The sequence below is a fragment of the Falco peregrinus genome, chromosome 6 (assembly GCF_023634155.1).
Source record: "Falco peregrinus isolate bFalPer1 chromosome 6, bFalPer1.pri, whole genome shotgun sequence".
Lineage (NCBI taxonomy): Eukaryota > Metazoa > Chordata > Aves > Falconiformes > Falconidae > Falco > Falco peregrinus.
In genome coordinates, this window is record NC_073726.1 from 83,405,271 (window position 1) to 83,426,423 (window position 21,153).

General features: G+C 41.3%; 1 protein-coding gene across 3 annotated transcripts in view; it reads right to left on the reverse strand.

Moving 5' to 3' along the window:
• Positions 1 to 2,226: 2,226 nt before the first annotated feature.
• LOC101924671 (potassium voltage-gated channel subfamily A member 5) overlaps positions 2,227 to 21,153 on the reverse strand; it is a 29,426-nt gene continuing 10,499 nt past the window's right edge. Inside the window, exons 3-4 of one of the 3 annotated variants that reach the window (XM_027782881.2) lie at positions 5,265 to 5,395; positions 2,227 to 2,929 (exon numbers count right to left, since the gene is read on the reverse strand). The gene's annotated coding sequence lies outside the window, so the exon portion shown is untranslated. The remainder of the gene's footprint in view (positions 2,930 to 5,264; positions 5,396 to 21,153) is intronic. The other 2 variants (XM_027782880.2, XM_013297024.3) reach the window with 2 other exon arrangements.

Sequence of the window (21,153 nt, forward strand, 5' to 3'; positions counted from 1 at the left end):
TACCTAATAAAAGTTACTTGGGAAAGCAACCAAGTTCCTCCAGCAAGTCAAACTTCCTTTCTATCCTTTAATAATGACAAGGAGAAGTTAGAAAAAATTAATGAACATGCATTTGGCAAAACAGCATCAGTAGTTCACCTAAGTGAAAGAAGATGTCCTATAACTAGTAACCTTAATTATTAGCCAGCCCCAGCCATTTGTTTACATGAACATACCTTGTTACTGATTGGAGATGTTTAGATGTTTATACTATATCTCCAAGATATAACAGGAGTAAAATATGAATGCGTTCAACAGCGCAGTGAGGAAGATATGTCTTGATGTAGGTAAGTCTGGAGTCAGACTAGTCACCTGTCATCATGACCACTGTCATCCCTCACAGTCCTCAGACATCTCATTGGAGGTCCTATTGATCTTTCCCTGTGGTAAATACCCTACAGAGTAGCAGATGAAGTGGCTCAGGCTTCGTTCTATTTAAATAGGGCACTGTTCAGTTTATATGATTTAAAATCCTGAACACAGGTTTGGCATACAGCATTAAATGGACAAGGATGAGAAAGCCTTTCCCCCTTCGAATGCTTTATAAATAACCGTATTTGATGGAGTCTTACTTGCAGCAAGAATATGTTCCCAACACATTGAAATTGATAGAAAATTTCCCATTGACTTCACTAAACTCTGGAGACCCAAAGGAATATTACAGCAGTAAAAAGCTACTATTGTACAATGGCCTCAAGTTTCTCCTAGCAGTGAACATCTTCTAAGAAATATGCCAAGAAAAGCTGAATCTCCACAAAGCAGAAGAGACATTGGATGGTTTCATATCCTTGCTCTGGGGGAATTTAATGTCTATGAATGTTTATAGCCCACAGAAGTTTGGTAAGTTCACTCTAAGATCAAAGCCTATTTCCAGACACTCAAAAATCTACTCATTAAAGCCTCAGACCTCAATGTGTGTGTTCAGTCTGTTCATGTCAGCTACAGCTACACTTAAGCACAGAACTGAGCACCTCATTAGACATACTCACTGCAAAACAAAATCAAAAATCTTTAATATCCTTGACAAGGGTGAAGGTCCACCAGTTAAAGGCCTAAAGCAGCTTGCATCAGCCCACAGATTCCCCAGGTCGAGTTACTCTGTTCCTCACTAGAAAGGATTAAAAAGAACCCAAAACAAATTCCTTTTAAAAGGTTGTGCTTCATATAAACAAGTTTAATTTAAATGCAGCTAAGCTCTCAGGGTTTCAGTGGGTATAAATCAGAAGAGTTCCACTAACGTCAAAGAAATTAGGCTAGTTCCTGCCAGCAGAGAATCTGCCTTCAAGACTCTGAAAAAAGGCACACCCAGGTCCTACAGCATTCAGTTCAAAAACTAGCACAGGGAAGTACTTTCCTCACACAAACTTCTCAGATCCTTCTCTTTTTCATTAACTTCAAATGGTGGAGCAAAACAACCTCCAACCCTTGGATCTGCTGCTTTGGTGCTCACTGGGCTCATTCCCTAAACAGCTATTCATCAGAAGACTTTGGTTTCGTCTGTGCTCTGCCTTAAATGTAGCGTCCATGAATAAGTCAGCAGGATGTGGGTCCTCACAGAAATTAGAGGCACTGTACTCAAATTAGTATCTGTTAACTTCCAATGAGAGCCATATGCTTGGAACTCATCTAACGTACCTGTTCTCACAAAGAACACCCATGCTAGGCCATTCAATGCAACCCAAGCCTTTGCTGTTCCAGGCCAGTGGCAGATTTCCTGGGCTATATCCCTTCTCGATCACACAGTGACTGGGGGCTCTGAAAGGTTAAGCTACCATTCCTTAAGAATCCACTTGCAGATTCTGTGACAAAGGACATATTGCAGCCATTTATCTATTCCTGAGCTGTAGTGACATAAAAGACACATGCACCCTGATGAAATGGGTAACACTGCATTGACTCACATGGCTAATGCCAGTTCTAAACTTAGCCATTATGAGAATTGAAATAAGGGACATACACCTTCGGGGAACAGGAAAATCTACTTTTCAAGTCCAAATAGCCTCATGAAGAAGTATTCCTGAGCTGAGCTTACCACTTACTGGGAATTTTTTCACCATCTCAAATCCTACATCAGAAGAATTTCAGGCTGTGACAGATAGATATAGATTAGATATAGATATAAATATATACGTAGATTAACCCATTTACGATTATCAGTCATCATTATTCAAAAATTGTTATCACTGTTATGCACATGTGATATGGTTCTGCAGAATGGGGACATAATTTTATTGAGTTATAGATGGGAAAAAGGCATGAAGAATACAGGTAATGCACATTTTTGAAATACCAATATAAACATAAACAGGAAAATGTTCAAGTCAAAGTCACATGAAAAATTAGACTAATCTTCAGATGCATTCTAGACTTTTTGTACAGCTTTTTACGCTAAAAGTAGAAATACAAACTGCAGAGATGCAACACATCTCAAGAATACAAAATAAATAAACAAAGATGAATGCCAATAAAACAAAAAGAACAAACACTTGAATCTTCTTCCAGAATTATGAGAAACTGATATGTAAGAACCATGGGGAAAGATGCCCGAACTATGACATGAACTCATTTATTTCCAAACAAAATGTCAACTAGTAAAGTCTTCTTGTGCCGGGGAGTGAGTTCAAAGCATTTAAACTTTTATGGGACCCCTGCACACTGCTTCTGTGGTGCCGAACAATTCCTCTACTAGAGAAACCTCCAAGCAGAAGAGATTTTCAATAATTTGAATGAAGAAATCCAACTCACTGAGAACATGTTCTTGATGGGGACATCACAGTTATTTATCCAGGAGAATATTTTTCGGCAACTTCTAACCCAAGATGATGTGAGAAGAAGGAATAAATGGGTTTGGTTTCAGTCTCTGCAGCAGTGTCTTCCTAATGGTCAGTATCTGCAGGAGGAAAGCAACCAGACTTCTGTAATACGAAAAGCTACAGTAAATATCAACAGCAAATCGTTAGGCTCCACACTGGATACAGAATTATGGCTTAGAACCAAGTGAAAGATGCACCGTTATTTCACATTCTTTTCAAGGGCATTAATATTAATTGAGTGACACCAAGCACCCTCAGTGGTCTCCCTGCTGGAAATGTTGTCTTCATCAATTTGTTTGCATAACCAAATACCCTAGAGAAAAACAGTACTGTTTCTACTTTTACAGTTCTTGCAAATTAGATTTTTATGGTAGGTTGCTGGGGTTTTTTCTCTCCAGAAAAATAGGTCAGTTCCACTGCAGTAACACACACAATCCATGCCCCACGTTTCTGCTTGCAGTGACTACACTGGGTGCGACCACCCCTTCAAGCTGGGCATTTGCACGTGCAACTGACTGCTTCAACTGGACAAATGACTACTTGCAATGGACAGATTTCCCCTGACTCCTGAGTTGAACCAAGGCCTAATACTTAAGCCTTTTTCTACTTCCAATCTCCCTCTCTGAAAATAGGGACCATAAATATCCTCTCCCAGGAGATTAGTCCTGAAACTTTATTGGGCTTAAAGTTACGTTCAAACAATGTCCTAATAAAAACAGTGGCTATTGAATAGTAAATAAAATGTGTTCCAAGGACATCAAATCATGATTACAATGACTTCCATTTTTGCATAACTTCAAAAATAAGTGTGTTTTTTTCTTTACGTATTGGAAAATAAAGACTTGGTATACAAGAATAAGTTAAATAGATGGAAATATAAATGTAAAAAGTAACAGAAGATTGCTTAAGAACAGTATTTTAAAAACAGAAAAGATATTCCCAAGTAGCTTCCCAGGCAGCCTCTGTAAGACAAAACAGGGAAAAAAAAAAAAAAAAGAAGAAGAAAAAAAAGGGATATTTTAAAGTAGATTGAACTTAGTGGTATCAAAGTAATCGGTTTCAGCAGGGTCTGAAAGGGAGCAAGCAGTATTCTGACCATAACAGCACACCTACACCATACTGCTTTACAGACACATCTGCCTTAAATTGATCATCATTAAACGGCATCTTTTTTCAGTGTGTGTGCAAACGCTTCACTTCACCAGGTAGCCCTGAAAGGGCAAAGAGGAGGGAGAGCCCTACAAGACTGGTAATTCACATTCCCAGTGCTGTAGCACAGGGACCACACGGCCACCTCACTGTTTGTCAGGGAAGGTTGCCCTGTCATTTGTATGTTCCCTAGTTTTGGTAAAGTTTTCCAAAGCCCTGACAAAGCCCAAAGATGACTTACATGCAAAAACAGCAAAATGAAATCCATTTGAAAGACTTTGAACTGAATCTGTGTGAAATAAAATAAACATTTCTCCCCACTCCCAAATAAAAAAGACAGTTTCTATCAAAAAAGCTGTCTATGCATTAATCTGCAGTTAATCTGCAGACTCAGTGCCAGAGCTGGCACCCTTTGAAGTTAAAGGAAAAACTCCTGCTGTCTTTATGATGCCCAGATTCCTGACCAAATTGAAAAATAACATGGTAATAGGCTTCCTAAGCTCTGAATAGCTCTCTGAAGATCACTGTCTTGCTCCACTGATTATAGGAGATGTCAAGGTGACTGGGTTAGATACTTCAAATTAGCTGAGCTGGAAACAATAGCTCCCTAGAAGGGCTCCTGATTTTGTTGTGAGTGATGTCAGAATTAAGCTCAGCCAGCACAGAATGGCAGATTTGAGGAGAAAAATAGGGATTCACATTTCAAAATAAAATACCTGGGCTTTCTTCTGATTTTACTGATTCTACTTTTTTTACCTTTTTTCTACTGATTCATGTTTAATTTTATGACAGTTTTTCACAGTATTTTTATACTTTTCTTTCTTTTGTCCTCCTGAAGAAAGAAGAAGAAGGTTGAAAAAAAAGAAGGACTTTTTAAAAGAGTTATAATTTTATTTTTTGCATAAATTTATTCAATTGATGTTAAATTAACTGAACTTGATGAACTTTTCATATAAAGCAGAATAACTATGTTGCAGAAGTGGCATTTTGACACTCTTTGATTATATATCTTCTATTGCAGCAACTTCTTGATTATAAATTTTTAGCCAACTTAAAGGCACAAGTATTAGAAGTCCCTGCAATCTGGCATCCTAAACCATAATCTTTCAGAGTAGCATAGAGAGATCTGGTTTTAGTAGTAGAGCATCTATGGTACAACATAGTAGTGTATGTAATACAAACTAGGATAACACAGGGTAAGAGATTAATATTCTGCATCATACTGTGCTCTGTTATTTTTATCCTGCTGCTTCTTTCACTCACCATCTCATGACTCACACCCTCCCCACACTGGAATTTCTGTCTCAGTCTCGTGGCTCACTGGTGTGTTATGGAAGACGATGCCGTGGAAAGCCATCTGGAGAACAGCGCTACCGCATGAGCTCCAGGTTGCTCTTAAAAACAAAGAGAGACAACATCACTTACTGATTTATCGCGTAACTGCTGTGATTATTACAGCCTCTTTAGCAAACTGTCTTCAGTATTTGTGAGGGTTGCAGTTCTTCCTTTTTTTACAGCTTTGGTGACATCGCTGGAAATAAGGTGCCAAAAGTGTTCCAAGTTACAAATAGTCACACGAAAGCTGCCACTGCACAAACCATTAGAAAAATTACAGGACTTACCCTGTGAGGTGATAAAGGGCTCTTGTGAGACACGTTAATGAAATTCAACATCAGTAAAAAAGCTGTTCCTTACACATTTCCTCATTAACTTAATCACCTCAGGGATATGGTCTTCAATGCCACACCGGACAGACCAGCAAGGATCTATGCTTCATGAGTCCAAGCCAGTTACTTGGCGTGGGATGGGAAGGCCAGGTCACAAGAGGAATTAGATGCTTAAATCCTTACTAATTGCATGAACAGCTACTGTGATCCACAATATAGAAAATCAAAATTCCAGTTCAGCCTGTTGCTGTATAATCCTGCACTCATACTTCTTAGTGGACTCAGTTTTCCAAGTGCCTAGGCTGTGGCCTCTCTTTAAATCCAGAAGTAACATGGTGTTCACTAATCAGGAACCTAAGTTCTACCATACCCCAGAAATTAGGGTGATCACAGGGAGCATAATTATTTTCCCTTACCTCCTAGTTAAGCGCCCTTGCTCATGAATCCCAATTCCTGCCTGTATCTGAACTTTCATCTCAGTCTTCCCAAGGGCATTTTCTAAGCAGTCAAAATCCAAGATCAAAGAGGTTTCACTCTTTACACGAACAAGCACATATTCCCTAGGCTAAGGGAGTACTTCAACACCATTTGAATCAGCAATCAGAACCACATCATCCTTCAAAAAATATTCTTACCAGAAAATAGCTAGAAAATCTCAGGCTAGAAGGTGATGTGTTCTCCTTTTTTCCCCGACACTTTAGAAAAGGAACCTCATTGGATGGAGTGAAAGAAGCTTTGCCCACAGAATATCCACATCAGCCAAAAAAAGGCACTTATCTGGGGGAAAAGGCAGTAAAATCCTAACTCAGGGAAGAGAATTCCACTCAGTAGCAAGATTCCTCTCATATAGGTACTAGAGCAATGAGCTCTTAAGGATCTTATCATGTATCTAGCCAAAGTAATCTGCCTTTTTGCTGAGGTGGTAGGTAGGAGTCAGCTTGGTTCTAGAGCAAAGTTAGCAGAATGATCATTCATGCTCCACTGCGTTATTCCAGCTTTCACAGAAAAAGGTACCAAAGGATCTCAGCTAGCCCTTCATTCCATGCCTTTAGATTCCCTGGCCTCCTGCTTTTCCTCTCTGTCAAATCTGGTTATTCAGGTAACACTGGGAAACATAAAGCATGTTTTACTCCATATGTGCCTTGGGACAAATTTCCTATCCTGTAACCTCAAGTCCTCCACATGGATTTCTGATGGTGACTGAGAGAACAGTCAATGAGTCTTTTGTTGGTGAAGTAGCCTAATCCAGCAGAAACACTTTGCTGCTCAGCATCCAGACGCCACCTCAAGTCACCCATCACATCCTCTGCTCTCTTGTCCATTCTCAATGTAACTGGCTGCCTGGAGGGCAGCAGATGTGCATGGTAGAGAAGGAAGACTGAAGGCTTGCACATCCACGCCACATTCAAATGTCAGGTCTTCCCTGAATCCAAAGGGCAGAAGCTTCCCTCAGTCCACTATCAATCTAGAAATGTGACCTCAAAACACCAGTCATGTCATTTCTCTCAGAAAATTCCTCCAGCTGGAAGACAATCAATGCAAGAGCCTGAGGAGAGCCTGAGGAGGATGTGATTAGTGACCTGAAATGAAGCCTGGACAAACTGCAGTAGAAGCTTCCACTAGAATCTCTTCCACCAGAGTTAGCACCTCAGGACAACAAATGCTGCTGCAGTTTGAAAGATGATTACCAAGAAAAACAAAAACAACAACAACAAACAAGCTAAAGGGAATCGGGGCAGCCAGAGAAAATCTTGTTAAAGCAGCAGGGTCCTGCTGTGAGCGGCTGTGAGCTTTCTGTTCAATAGACAGGCTCCTTGCTACTACTGACTTAAACAAGTTTTTGCTTGTCAAACTCTGATCAGCAGTTCTTTAAAGTGATGTTCATCCTGAGCTGCAACCTCTTGTCCTGAACCTGTATTTGCCTGCAGCTCTTCTAAGTTGACTGTACAAATTAACACGGACTCTTACAGTATCTTACTTTTCAGCTTTGTCTTATCATCTGAGGAGCAAAACAGGCCAGGAAAGCAATTGCTCAGAACACTCAGGAAACCACTTCTAAGAAGAGCTCTCCATTCACATATAGCTGGTGCCGGGTCTCTTCACCTCCCCCCACTCATCTCCTCCGAATACAAGGAAAGGAAGATGCAGGGACACAGTCCATTGTGCTCAGTTGTAGTCAACTGGTATACAGAATAGAGCAAAGCAATGAACTTTCTCAATGAACTGTTTTCTTTAGAGGATGTTAGGTCCTCAGAAGAGACATTCTTCGTGTAAACATGCCTGTTTCAATTTAGAGTCCCCAGGCCTCCAGGAGGTTTCATTCATCTCTGATAGCCTGAGACATCAAGACCAACCCCCTTCCCCATGCTGATCATTCAATGAGAAGGTCAGCAAAGCTCTGATTCTATGACTGTTGGTCTGTGTCAATACAGCCTTCTGGTTTGGATATTTACATCCCTACCTGAAAAAATGTCTTTTGTCGCTGTTAAGCCATAAACCCATGCATGTGCTTTTCTGAACTCATCCCAGTTTAATCCTATGCCTGGGAATTTTCATCTTTATCTGCTAGTGGATTTCCCATACTCATTTTAAACAAGATTTTTAGTGGGGATTCTAGAAAAAAAATATTTTTTTTTCCTTTAGTGAGTCAGAAGAAGGAGTTGAGACCTAGAAGGTAAATTAAATCCTAAAGTATATATAATCACTATAATTTCTGGATAGCACTGATCAATTTGCCTAACGTCTGCACCCTGCATCGCGTGTAACTGTATCTTCATGGCAAATGGAGGCCCACCATCAGAGTGCATCACTGGAAAGCACTTACAGTTATTGATGCAAGATTAAAGCCTTTAAAGATAAAACTGAATCTTTAAAGCGCAAGAATTTTGCCTTGAACATAAAGCGTAACCAGTTTCAAGACACGCATAGTACTATATTTGGAACAAGAATTAATAGGAAAGGAATCTGAAAAAACCAAACATCCCTACTCGATATTTTGGCACCAGAAGTGTGTGAGATATTTCTCTATCTTACAAAGAGTTTCTGTCCTAAGAGGAAAGGTTCATAGTTTTGTTTTTTTCCCCAAGAAACTACAAGAAAGCTTTGAATTTACCAGTATTAATGGATTTATGCAACTTTTATACTTATTCTGTCCATGAATTAATTAGTTGCCAATCTCACTGTATTTTAAGTAAGATCAGCACCAGATGGCGAGCAGACAGACTTGCTTATTAAGGGGTTTTATCAAAAGAGTAATTCAGTAAATATACCTCTGAGACCCAGTACTGATATTGCAAAGCCTAACAAACTTTCCTAAGAAATTGCCTGATGCTGTGGCAACTGGATTCAGTTTTAAGTTATTTACAGAGGTCAGTACCCTCTCCTTGAACTGTGATCTGTCTAAAATAGAACGTGAGCTCAGTTCTGACCCCCGTGAAGGCAGTGGCACAGCACCAAGTGTCTTCAGCTGTATCAGGACCGGGACTACAATTTTTAAGGTGATACTGGCATTTACCTAAACTGCATGTTTTGACTGCCACGGTAAGGGTTAGATTAGCTCTCTCATTTGCATGCATGCAGTTTAATTAGATCAGCCCTGATACGTTCAGCAGTATGAGAGCAATCATTTGGAGGCATCACTTTTCCTCTGCTCCCACTTCTGCACAGCCTCTGTGAGGGCAGACTTTATGAACTGGGAATGTAGACCAGGAGCACATCCACATCAGAAAAACACATCAGAAAAATACCAGCTCCCTTAATATAACATAGTATCGAGTCAGGTTCCTGGTTCCTGCAGCTACCACCTGACTATCTGCAAATTCAGGCTGGCAAGGCAATGTTGAGTCTGACAGTATGTAACTTCAATAGGTGTTGCTAGAGCCCGTAGGAGGTGTTGTCTCTCAGCCTCACAGAGGCTGTCAAAATTAGCAGGACAGCTTGATAAGGCAGTCTTGCTAACGGCTTTGGTAGTTGTACAAAGAACCAGGCCACTCACAAAGGAAAAAGAGCAAAAAATGAAAGCCTGTTTCAGGAGAGTCCCACACACCCACAACCAAGACACAGAGATACTTTCACGACAACACTTGAACATCTCAGGAATAAGATTATGGTGCTCAGAATGGCTAATGGACACAGAAGGTACCCAATGGAGTCCTTAATCATTCACTGTTGTTCCTCTTAACTTCAAGCACTCGGCAGCCTAGCTTGGCCTCCTAAAATCTACAGCAACAACTGGATAACACAGCTAGGTCCCAGCAGGTCCTGACCTTCTAGTTCATATTCAAAGGACAGACTTCCAGCGGATGCATTCGTCATTTGTTCCTGTGAAGTCTGCACTTGCTTCAAGGAAGGCTGAATGTCCACTGTCAGTGACAGATCTGGTGTGATCGTGGGAGAAGGCCACGCAAGGGTTCTCAATGACCTTGTTTCGCTGAATATTTACATTTTCTCTGGAAAGGCAGAAGTGAGGTAGTGTAGCCTGCAAATGCTCTATTTATCTACACCAGTTGGGACAAAAAGGAATTTTGAGGTCCTTCAGAGAAAGAGGAAAGATCTAGATGAATACACACCAAAACCACCAGTGAAACTTGCAGTGGCATAATTTGTAAAGAAAATACCCTCAAATGTATTAAAGAGATCTGTATATGTTTCAAAAAAAGGCTAGAGCACCTCTGGCTAAGTCTAAACAGGCTGTTTGACAAGAAGCTAGCCCAAACGTTCAACATTACCATTTAAATCTGAATCAGCCTGACACTGCCACAGTGAACATTCAAGTTCAACTCAACTTTGGGTCAGTGCTCTACTTCAGCGACTGAGAAAGCCCACCAGTGTAGACATGGCTTTCATTACCTGCAGGGTGAAGGCTTGTGATGACTACGCAAGCTGCAATCAAAACTACAAAGATGCTAGGGGACCTGTGGAAAAGAGAATGAAGCTGAAAATGTCACATCATCTTTACATGCATCAGTGGATCAGCCACTTTTGAGATCCTGTGTGCAGCTTTAGATGCTGGAGCTTAAAACAGATGAGAAGGCTTATAGGAAACATGCTAATGGTCCAGGGCTTCAATAAACTGGCATACTAGAAGTTGGAAAGGCTGGGTTATTTGCCTTATAAAGGGTACACACTCTGGGAAAAATGTATTCTACATAGTACCTGGTAAATTTGATAGACTGGGACTTTTTGTTCCCTGGAAAAAAAAAATCCACAGAAAGTGCCTAACATATAAAGCAGAAAATTTAAAAACACGAAAAGGAATTACCTTTTTATAAAAAATGTAATTAAGCTATGGAACTTAGTGACACAGGCAATCATACAGGCCAAACACTTAAATGGATTCCAAAGGGACAGGACACTTATGAGAATATCCAGATTATAAACTACAGACAATAAAAACATGGAATAGATTGCTATTCCATCTCTCTTTTCAAATACCTGGTACCCGCATGGCATGCTGTGATGCGATGCAAGGCCTTTAAACATCAGTTTATTACCTGTAAGCCCTCAGAAAAGTTTTCTTAAGGGAAGTCCAAAAGTCCCATTTGCCTCAAATTCCTTCCACCTTCTGCAGCTCTGTTTTTTCCAGGTTAAGTATTATCTACTGACAGTGACACCCAGCCTTACATAATGCCATTTGATGCCTTTCTAGAAAGCACAGAAACAGACTGAATTGTAATTTAGTCTCAGAGCTGACAGTGAATAACAATTATCTCATCCCCACTCTTTCTCAAAGTGTGCTTTCTGTGATTTTTTTCACCAGTTCAGAACAAGGCTGAGACTGACTGCTACTCTGTCCAACCAGCAGTGGGAAGTTTACTGAAAGCAGCAGCAGTAGTACTATTTGATCCTACATCTGCTGAAGCCAGTTGCAAAATTTCCATTCAGTTTTACAGTAGAGGAACAGTCCTTCAGAGTCCAAACACAATTTGCATCAAATAAGGGTGCAGCAAGCATCTCTCTGGCCCAAGTTCCCTTTACCAGCATGTTTTGCAGGTAAGAATAGTAAAAGTTTTTTCATACCTTATAGGATTATGTTACTTTTCATTCAATACTCATGAAATTTAGTAAGACCTATGATGTCTCTGCATATTGAGCAGCACAGGTCATTCTCAATGCCATCATGGGTGATACCAATTGCCTTCAATGACCACAGATGACAAAAGGAATTTAGCACCTAAAAAACATTGCTCAGCACCTTGTTGAATTGTGCTCTTTGTGTACAGCAGCTTATAGAGAAGGCACATCTGTCTGTTTCCAACAACTTTCAGTGTCTTTCCTGACTTCTCAGATGACTTGTAAAAATGGGGATTGCCTACCTATGGAAAAGTCATGTCTATTCTGATTAATCTCTGCACAGTCATTCTCCCTTAAAAAAATAAAGATTAAGTTTGTTTCAGTATTCTGGACTGTTACACGAGTTAGGCCTACCTTTATTCCAAATGTGATAATTCAGAGGAGTATGTTCCATTTCAAGCCATCGTACTTCAGATCTAGCGGGTTTTTTAATCAGCTTACACTTCCCAAGTGTTCCCATGTAGATGAAGCCTTAGTTTTAGAAAAACTCTATCTCCAATACCTGGTCTTTCTCTAGAGCAGGAAAATTGCTGTAAATTCCTGATTTCAAAGCCTGAAAAGTCATAGTAATGACCCTGTCACATACACTGCGTTTTCCCCAAACAAATGTAGCTGCACCAAAATAGACCAAAATTCTGCAATAGAAACTGCAAGATGATTCTCAGAACATATCTTGTGGCAATGCCCCGGATACACTTCTGTTCCCAAATACCTTATGATTTATCACCTATGGGGATAACAAAAGGTAAGGCTCAACTCTTTGGGGATTTGCCTTTTTTTTTTTTTTTTTCCTGGAAAATATGCTTTTGTAAGATCTTCCTTGCTTTCAGCCTGTGGGCTTATAGCATTATTTTGAAAAGCCACTAGGCAGATGGTCCCCAAATGTGAGTTAATAACTTGTAGGTAGCTTTTGGGGAAGCTTTTTGAAATCCCTTCATGCAAAATGATTTTGCATACTGCCTGCATGCCATTATTTGGCTATTCTAACATACTATTTCAAAATGGTCAAGAGAAAATGGCAGATGATGTTCTATATGTTTTACAGCAGACTGTTATATTTATTTTGCAGTGGTAGAAGAATATAAAGGGAAGACAAACCATGCACAAGGCTTTTACTGAAGATATTTCTAGAAGTCTGCAGTGGCTACAAGGCCAGGATGATTTGGCATCTGCCTCTCTCCTGTAGCCCTTCTACAGCAGCTTCTACCCTGCTGTCAATCAGCACCTCCAGATAGATCTTCTTCTGCAGGGCTGCTCTCCAGCCACTCCTCTCTCAATGTATAATTGATCCCAGCATTACTCCCTCCCAGGTGCAGAATATGGCATTTTCATTGTTACATTCCATTCTATTAGTGATAGCCCAATGCTCCAGTCTACCTAGATCCCTCTGCAAGCCTTCTGGAACTTCAGAAGAGTCAACAGCACCTCCCAGTTTGGTATCATCATCAAACTTGCTAAAGGTGCATTCAACTTCTGCATTGATAAATATATTGAACAGAATTGGCACTAGAATCAAACCCTGAGGAAACAAGAACTTTGGCCCAAGGTATTAAAAAAATCAGCTAAGAGCTCTAAGCTGATAGTTACAGCGAGTTAATTTCTTCCTCAAGCACAGCAAAACCACCTACCGCAAGGGACCAGGAAATAACAGTTCCTTCAGGAAAGGGACACAGTTTGGAGGATAAAGACAGACTTTCTTCTCAGAAAACACATATTGCTAATACAGATGCATCTATATTTCCTTTTTAAAAACCCCAGCTGCTTCACTGCTCACGGCTCTCCTGAGGAGAGCCTGAAAGAACCAATACATGAGGGCTACTAGCCACATTTCTTATGGCATCATTGGAAGGGTCTCATCAACTGCATCGGTGATGAACATAGTATAAGAACATAAAAAAACTTATTGCTTTAGCTACACCAGAAGGGTAAAGTTTAGTGATCAGAGTGATAAACTTGTTTGCAGAAACACAGAGAAGTGCATCTCTCCTACTAGAGAGCAGTAAATTGACAGGGTTTTTGGCTAGGTGTACCTTACAGTTTATTTTAGTTTATGACTGTAAAACACGTGGGCAAAAATTGTGACCACGTGGTCCTTAAAATTAAGGTATTAGCCTCCCCACCAGGAAATGTGCCCTCTCCTGTGCACCCCAGTACTGTGTGATCTTGGAAGGTTGTTTAGAGCTCAGTTATGCTTTTCAGGTCCAGTCTTAAACATGGCATAGAAATATGCTTCCCGTCCATTCTCAAATCAGGCCAGAAAGTCCTGTAGCAAATGCCAACGGTGGGCATAATGTGCATGGATAGTTGGTTAGTAGCTAGGGAAGAATAAACCAACTCTTTGCAGAGTGCCTTATGCTTAGGAAAGCAAATAGGATGAGCTATTTGCTCATATAACAATGAACTATGAGCTCCAGCAAGTAAAGAAGCTACAGCTAGTACTGCTGCTGTGCAGGGCTGCTAAGGGGCATGCAAGCCAATGTACTCAACCACAATCTATTTAAAGTCCAATAGTAAAGATCCAGCCTTCCTCTCCTTCCTCCTACCCCTCCAAGCTCATCATTCCAATGCAGCTGAAAAGGACACGAGCTTTAATTTCAAGGTTTTGTTTCCTCAGCTTGTAAAACACCAGGATGGTATGAGATGGACCATGACAAACCTGACCACAAACTCACTGAAATCAAGAGGGCTTGTTCTCTCTGCCCCCTGCCCAATTACAACAGACTTTAGAACAAGTTAGAGGTCTGAAAAATGTTCTGAAAGTACTGCTAGAAGGAAGGAAGGAACTCTGTCTCAATATGCAAGCCACTACTTGCCTTATTGGTAAGCACAAATCTGCTTCTTGCTGTTATTCTGTAAATCCCATCTAATCAGTATTTGCTACACTTCAGAGAAGTCTGCAAACATACCCGGGTTGATAGCATATTTCATTCATCATGTCTTTCCTGTTTTGATAGAGCAACAATTTAGACGAACTAATGCCACAGCTTTTCCCTAACAGAAGCAGTACTAATTCAGATCTTTCTTTCCCCCATGTAGTCAGCTACCTTTACAAAAGTTGTAAAAAAACATTATTTTCTTCAAGGCTGGTGTGCCTTTGCCAAATTTGGCTGAAAATAGCTAACAAGCTCAAAAGTTACCGATGATCAAAAGAGTAACTAAAAAAACTTTGTTTCCCTTAGAAACCACCAAACCCTTCTCCAAAATGAATCAGAGTGAACCCAGTTGAGTTCAACATACTGTTTTCTGTAACTCTGATATAATCTGTTTCTGTGGTGCTCCGTGCAGCAGTTACAGAGCGATCCCACCAGCAAACAATGTGCGAAAACAGCCGTATCTAAACTTCCTGCGAAGGCCACTGCTAAGCCACGGTGTCCCTTTGTGGAGAGCCATCCACAGCACGAGGTGGCCCCGGGAGCTCTGCCAAGGCCAGAACATGCACACCATAGCACACGGGCTGGTGTGTGCAGCACCAGGCACCACCACATCCACTCAGCCTTGTCAACATGTGAGCATAAGGCAAACAGAAGAGAGATGATGATGGGAAAGAGACTGCCGACTCTGCAAAAGACAGATAGTGTTGGGAGAACAGTGGTGTGCAAGACCACGCTGCAAAAAGAATTCTGCCATACATCAATGCTGCATGCAATATGCTCTCCACAAGGAGAGCTGCTACTCCTGTTGAGCACTGACCCACGGAGCAACTCAGCAGATCCTGCTTCTCACAGAGGCAAGACACTGCCAGTCAGCAGACCGAGCTCAGCACTGAGCTCAGCTGGAGCTGCAAGGCCCTGCCACTCACTGAGCACTGTTTTGCCTCAGTGAAAAGCACCAGCTCCTGGCCCCAGGCTCCTGCTGCGATCCAAACTCAACAGAGCCAGCAACTCAGCGGGAGCCGGCTGTAGCTCTGGATATAGACAGCCAATGTATTCTCAGTGAGCACTGATATTGCACCCTCAGAGCACGCCCTGCAAGGGTTTAACCCCTGTACAACCCCCTGTTCACTTCGGGTGGTCTACTTTTCTTCAAGGAAAGCAGCGTTTGACCTGCCCTGTGTGAAAGCCTACTATCTGTTAACAAGACATTTGCTCTGATGAGGCAGTCAAAATGAGCGTACTGCAAAGCCCATAAAAATTATTGACATTCATAGCACCATTAATCAGCTGCACTCATCCTCCGAATTCTACCATCTCGCTGTGAAATGGAAAGCTGCGGGCTTGATTCACTGCAGATCAACTCAACTTTACACTGTTCTGTCCCAGTCACGTCAGCACCATACTGGAAAGAACAGCCACACATCAGGCAGGAGATCTGTCTGAATCGCTCTGTTTGTTATCCTCCCCGTTAAACCTTGGAAAATCCATTTTTTGCCAGGATCATTTGCTGTTGTTCCTCCCTTTGGGGAAGATGCTAATTGGCTGTTTATCATCTGGTCAGAAAGGGGAATTGAATATTGCCTGAATGAGTCACACAGCCTGCTGGAATTCATGCCAGCCCTCTCCTTAAATTGAGAAGGTATGCACAGCACACACCTGAGCAGAGACACTTCACAAGTAAGGCTTCTTTTCAGTAAAGGTACCTGGCTCATGTCTCCTATTCGACAGAGACTAAAACTTTACAGAATCAGCCATTGGCAGCACTCCCAGGATATTTTTCCATTCGCACATATTTCTAAAAATGTCAACGCCAGTCTAACCATTCTCATCTGGGAAGCCTGACATCAGATGTACATTAGCCTGGAAAAAAAAAAAAGTCCAAAATGCAAGCCCCTTCTAAAAAGGAAAACAAATTCAAAGTATGTTGCATTGGCTCCTGCCTCTGAGCTCTACGCAAATAACAGGAGGAAATTTTACAGTGTGATTTTACACCAAAGACAATTCAATAAGAAAAAATCAGACAAGGCAATAGTATGGGTTCGGGAATGAGAAGTGGATGGTGCGTGAGTTTCTTGTTCAAGCTTGATTCCTGTATGTTTGCGTTTGTTACCCAACAGCACACAAAAAATGTCCCAGGCAGGGCCTTAAGAGCCAGGATGCTTTCTTCACAGTCCTGGAATTAAAACCAGGCAGCTAAACAACACTACATCTGACTGTGGGAGAGTTTCCCCAGGGAGGAAGCATTTTGGCTTGAGCATTTTGTTCCAGTCATCAGCCTCCAATTATTTTCTCTTCCAAATTCAGACCCTTCACACACCTTCCCAGCATCACCTGTTTTGCCTGAGAACCTAGTGCAGACGAATGAGACATGCTGTGCTGCCATTTTGCTAGCTGAGTTCAGGCAATAAGCAATATTGTTTCCACACTCTCTTCTCCCCACAGCACATGCTGTCAGCATGCTATCCCTGTAAGAGAGATCTCTATTTAATTTGGTCTGTCAAGACTCAAGGAAAACAAACGGTATGACTGCAGCCCTCGAGTCCATCTGAGTAGGATTCCTGCAATGGAGTAGATGTTGACTTGTAGATTAGTAGAACTAATCCACAAATACAGAGTGAATAGAGATCAGGATGTGCTTCTGAAATATTTTAAATATATATTTCACTGTCCATGGATGCTGCAAAATGACTTTACAACTTCTCTCTCTAGGGGAAATAAATAGAAAGCCCCCCCTTCCTTACTGGCTCCAATGGGGATTTTGTCCATTGCCTCCAAGATGAGTTTGGCTCTTGAATTATACTTTTACTTTCTTGGCAATCTACATGTTATTTACATGTCCATTTTAAGTAGGTATCCTGTGCCTAAATATTAAATAATACATAAACATGATAAACGGAGGTTTTAACCTTAATTGTTGTCGAAACAGACTTTAAAGACTGATATCCTGCATAAAAAGTTTCATCAGACACTTCCCAGATGTCAGACCTCAGCATTCCAGACCCCAGGTTTTGGTGGCCTTTGCTGTAGTCACCTAAGACATGACCCCCACACTAAGCTATCTGCCCACCCATCTGCTGGAGAAAACCACCTCCACAGCAGAAATCCCTCAGCTGGCAAGTTCTGTTGTCCAGAACATTTACCAGCATCAAACAGGCCCTCAGTACTCAGAAGTCTTGTCCTGCCAGTCCTACTGAAGGATGACAACCTCTCCCAGAGGAATGAGACAAAGGAGAAAAATGAGTCATCAGGAGAAGGACAGTGTTCAGTGGAAGCTCAATGGGATGCTTGGGTATACAAAAACTAAAAAATAAAAACCCATTGATAGGTTCACTTGCCCTTAGCGGCCCCTTCAGAGGGCCTTGCTTCTCACCTCTTTGTTGGTGAGGCTGACAGCATTAACATCTTAAATTATTGCAGTTAGACCTGCAAAATCCACAAATTACAGTGTCCGAAAAGATGTCAAGTGGAATTTTGCTCCTAGACATGCATACTTCTTCCCAGTCTGACTGAACTTAACTAATATTCCAGTCCCTGGGGACCGCAGCAGAGCAACTGCTGGCATATAGATTCACCTTGAAGTTAAAGAAGAATTCTAGTGGTGGCTTACTTCCTGCCTGTGCTGGGTGGGCCGTGATTTCCACAGCACTAGAAGCAGTAATACAGTTACACATGCTTGTAACAGTTTTGTTTCCAGTATTACATCCGAAATCCCAATGCTTTGTAAAGGAAGCCTGGCGATGCTTTCAGACCAGTCCTTACTTGCACGCACGTTCTTCTGAGGCTATCTCCACGGATTTAGAGAAGTCAAAGCCATTTGGAAGCTGACAATGCTCAGAAAGTACTTATCTGTTTTGATCTTTAGCTACTCTCCTTTACATTTGCAATTAGTTTATTACCAAATTATCCTTTTAGCATATATGCAAAGGGAAGCAAACTTAACCCACAGTTTGTGTCAGGTACAGGCCTTGTCTGTGTCAGGTACAGGCCAAGCAAACATCTGCAGATCATTCATGTGAGGCTGAGCATCAATTTGGGAAGGAGGCTGGCCTCAGTAAATCTCTGCAGGTCTCATCCTGCTTGAATTTCTTTGAATGCAGTTAGAAGTGTATCCCCAGTCTCTTATTTTGTTGTCTGTTTGTTGTTTTTTTTTTTAATTTCCAGTTATTTTCTAGTGCAGCCTGCCAGATGGCAAGAACAGGGGATGTGCTTGGCTACCTGGGCCTCAACTGCATCACAGTTCCTAAGCAGAATTACAAGATGCAGTGACTGGAACACAAGGTATAGCCTACACTAGGGCTGTGCAGACAGGAAAATCAGAAAAAAAAGAAAAAAAACCCAACACTATTCTGCTCTTACTGTCAGATTCACTTGTGCTCCTCCATTTGCACTTGGAAATGTTGGGGTTCTGTGGGGTGACTTGTAGTATAGTTGCATACACATGAGCTCAGGTGGAAGAAGAATTAGAGGAGAAGAGATTTCTGCAGAAATAATTTGCTCAATGAATAGAGATACTATTTTTTAAGGCAAGAAAGCGTAAATGTGCAAAGCTTTTAATATACTCCAAGAAATTTCCTGAGGGCAAGATTCCATGTAGCATCAAAACAGAGCACACTTCTCAGCCTTGTGTGAATTGCTCAGGCATTATCTACGCTTGTCAGTTAAACAGTCTGAGGGAATGTTCCCAGGCAATTAATTTATCAGAATCAACTATACTGTTAAATACTACTGGTCACACTTCTAAGCCTGTACCAAAGAGCTCTCTCCCAAATACCTTCTAGGCACCATCTGGGAATCAGCACAGGCCAGGAACTGAGCCCATCAGGCAGCCTGCCTCCAGCCACCTTGTTTTAGAGGGACAGTCTAATAGTATGAACACAGGCTGTTGCATGCCAATTGACCTCAGTGCCAGAGAAAGGTCCTGGGCACATTTAATTTTCTAATATAGATGCAGTCAGGATGTCTATGAGAATTCCTATCTCCTCCTTAGTCAAATATCTAACTTCCTTATTAAGAACAGAAGCTACCCCATTTTCCACTAGCATGAAGCAGTGCAAATTCCATTTTGAAATGCACAGTGTTTCCAAGCCTTCCAAAGAGGTTTCTTTCTCATGCTCCAAAATTCTATGCTCCTCAGCCTCTGCTCCACTACCAGCATGCATCACTGAGACCCTTCTTACATCGCCTGGTATTCTTCCAGCATCTGTTTAAGATGTTTTCAATTCAAAACATCAAGAAGACAACTAAAATTTCATGGGGGGGGGGGGGGGGGGGAAATCCCCCAAAACCCAACCAGGACAAGCTTGTGAACACTCTATTAGGCAGCCAAATAAATTCTGCTATCATAGAAAAACTCTCAGACCAAGTTAGAAAATTAATTAGCTTCTGATAATAAATAACACCTTTCCATTGTGTAATAACAACAGCAAAATTACTGCAATAGTTTACCTGTTGCAACTACTATATGTGAGCAAGCTATGCACACCTGTCAAGGCTCCTCTGTGCTTCACACGTCATAGATAGATAAGGCCACTGAAGAATTGGTGCTGTTCTCAGCTCCAGAGAAATCCAGTTTGAAATGCCTTGGCTACAGAGTTTTTGCCCACAGGGAGGTTTGGGGCATCTCTAAGTATTCAATGCACTGGCAGCAGAGACACAAAAGTTAGCATCTTAACCCAAGGAACAGGTCATTTTGAGATGCCCTGTGAGGCAAGCGGGTGATGGGAATCTGAACAAAATTTTGCTGTTTACAGGGACTTACTCCCCCAAACCTGCAGGAAGATGCCAGTCTCTGCTCTGGATCCACACTTCAGCACACTCTCCTAAAGACAAGTACCTGTATCCTTTCTTTCAAAGAATGGAGCAGACTATTTACACATGATCCTGAGAGATATTGTGTAGGTTTTTTGCCAGGCAGCTGAAATCCAGAAACAGCTGTGGGAGCCACCATCCCTTTCAGGCAAACACCCTGGTATCTCAGCTATAGATTCCTGCTCTTCCTTTTGCTTCTTGTTTGGCTCAAATAATGTTGTCTCCTTCAAAGCACAGTGGCTAAGCTTTAGCTTGAGGGCATTCCTTCCCAGAACAATCTTTGTCACTCTCCAGACTGACTGTTTCTTTGCATCATTATCTTGCATGGACAGAATTTCTCAGCACGTTAAAGATTTTATTTCCTAATTAAAACATTCAAAGGTATAATTGCATAATGATAAAATAATAATAACAACACATATTTTCACATTAATCTTTCTTTAAATAAGACTCTTATGCCATACTGCCTTGACAATTATAGTGTCTTCTGAACTAAGGAACTCATAAAATTTCCTCTGCAAATTTGCATTAAAGCCTTCCCTCAATTACACCCCCTCAGATTTTCAAATGATTCTAAACAAGACAGAAAAAAATTATAAGGCTACACTGCTTAAATAATTCAAATTATTTTCAGCTGCTCTTCCCAATCACATGCATTTCTACTTAGAATTAAAGAGGGAGGAGGGAGAGGAAGAGGAGGTGGAAGGGGTTTTAAATTCATTGAAGTTGCTT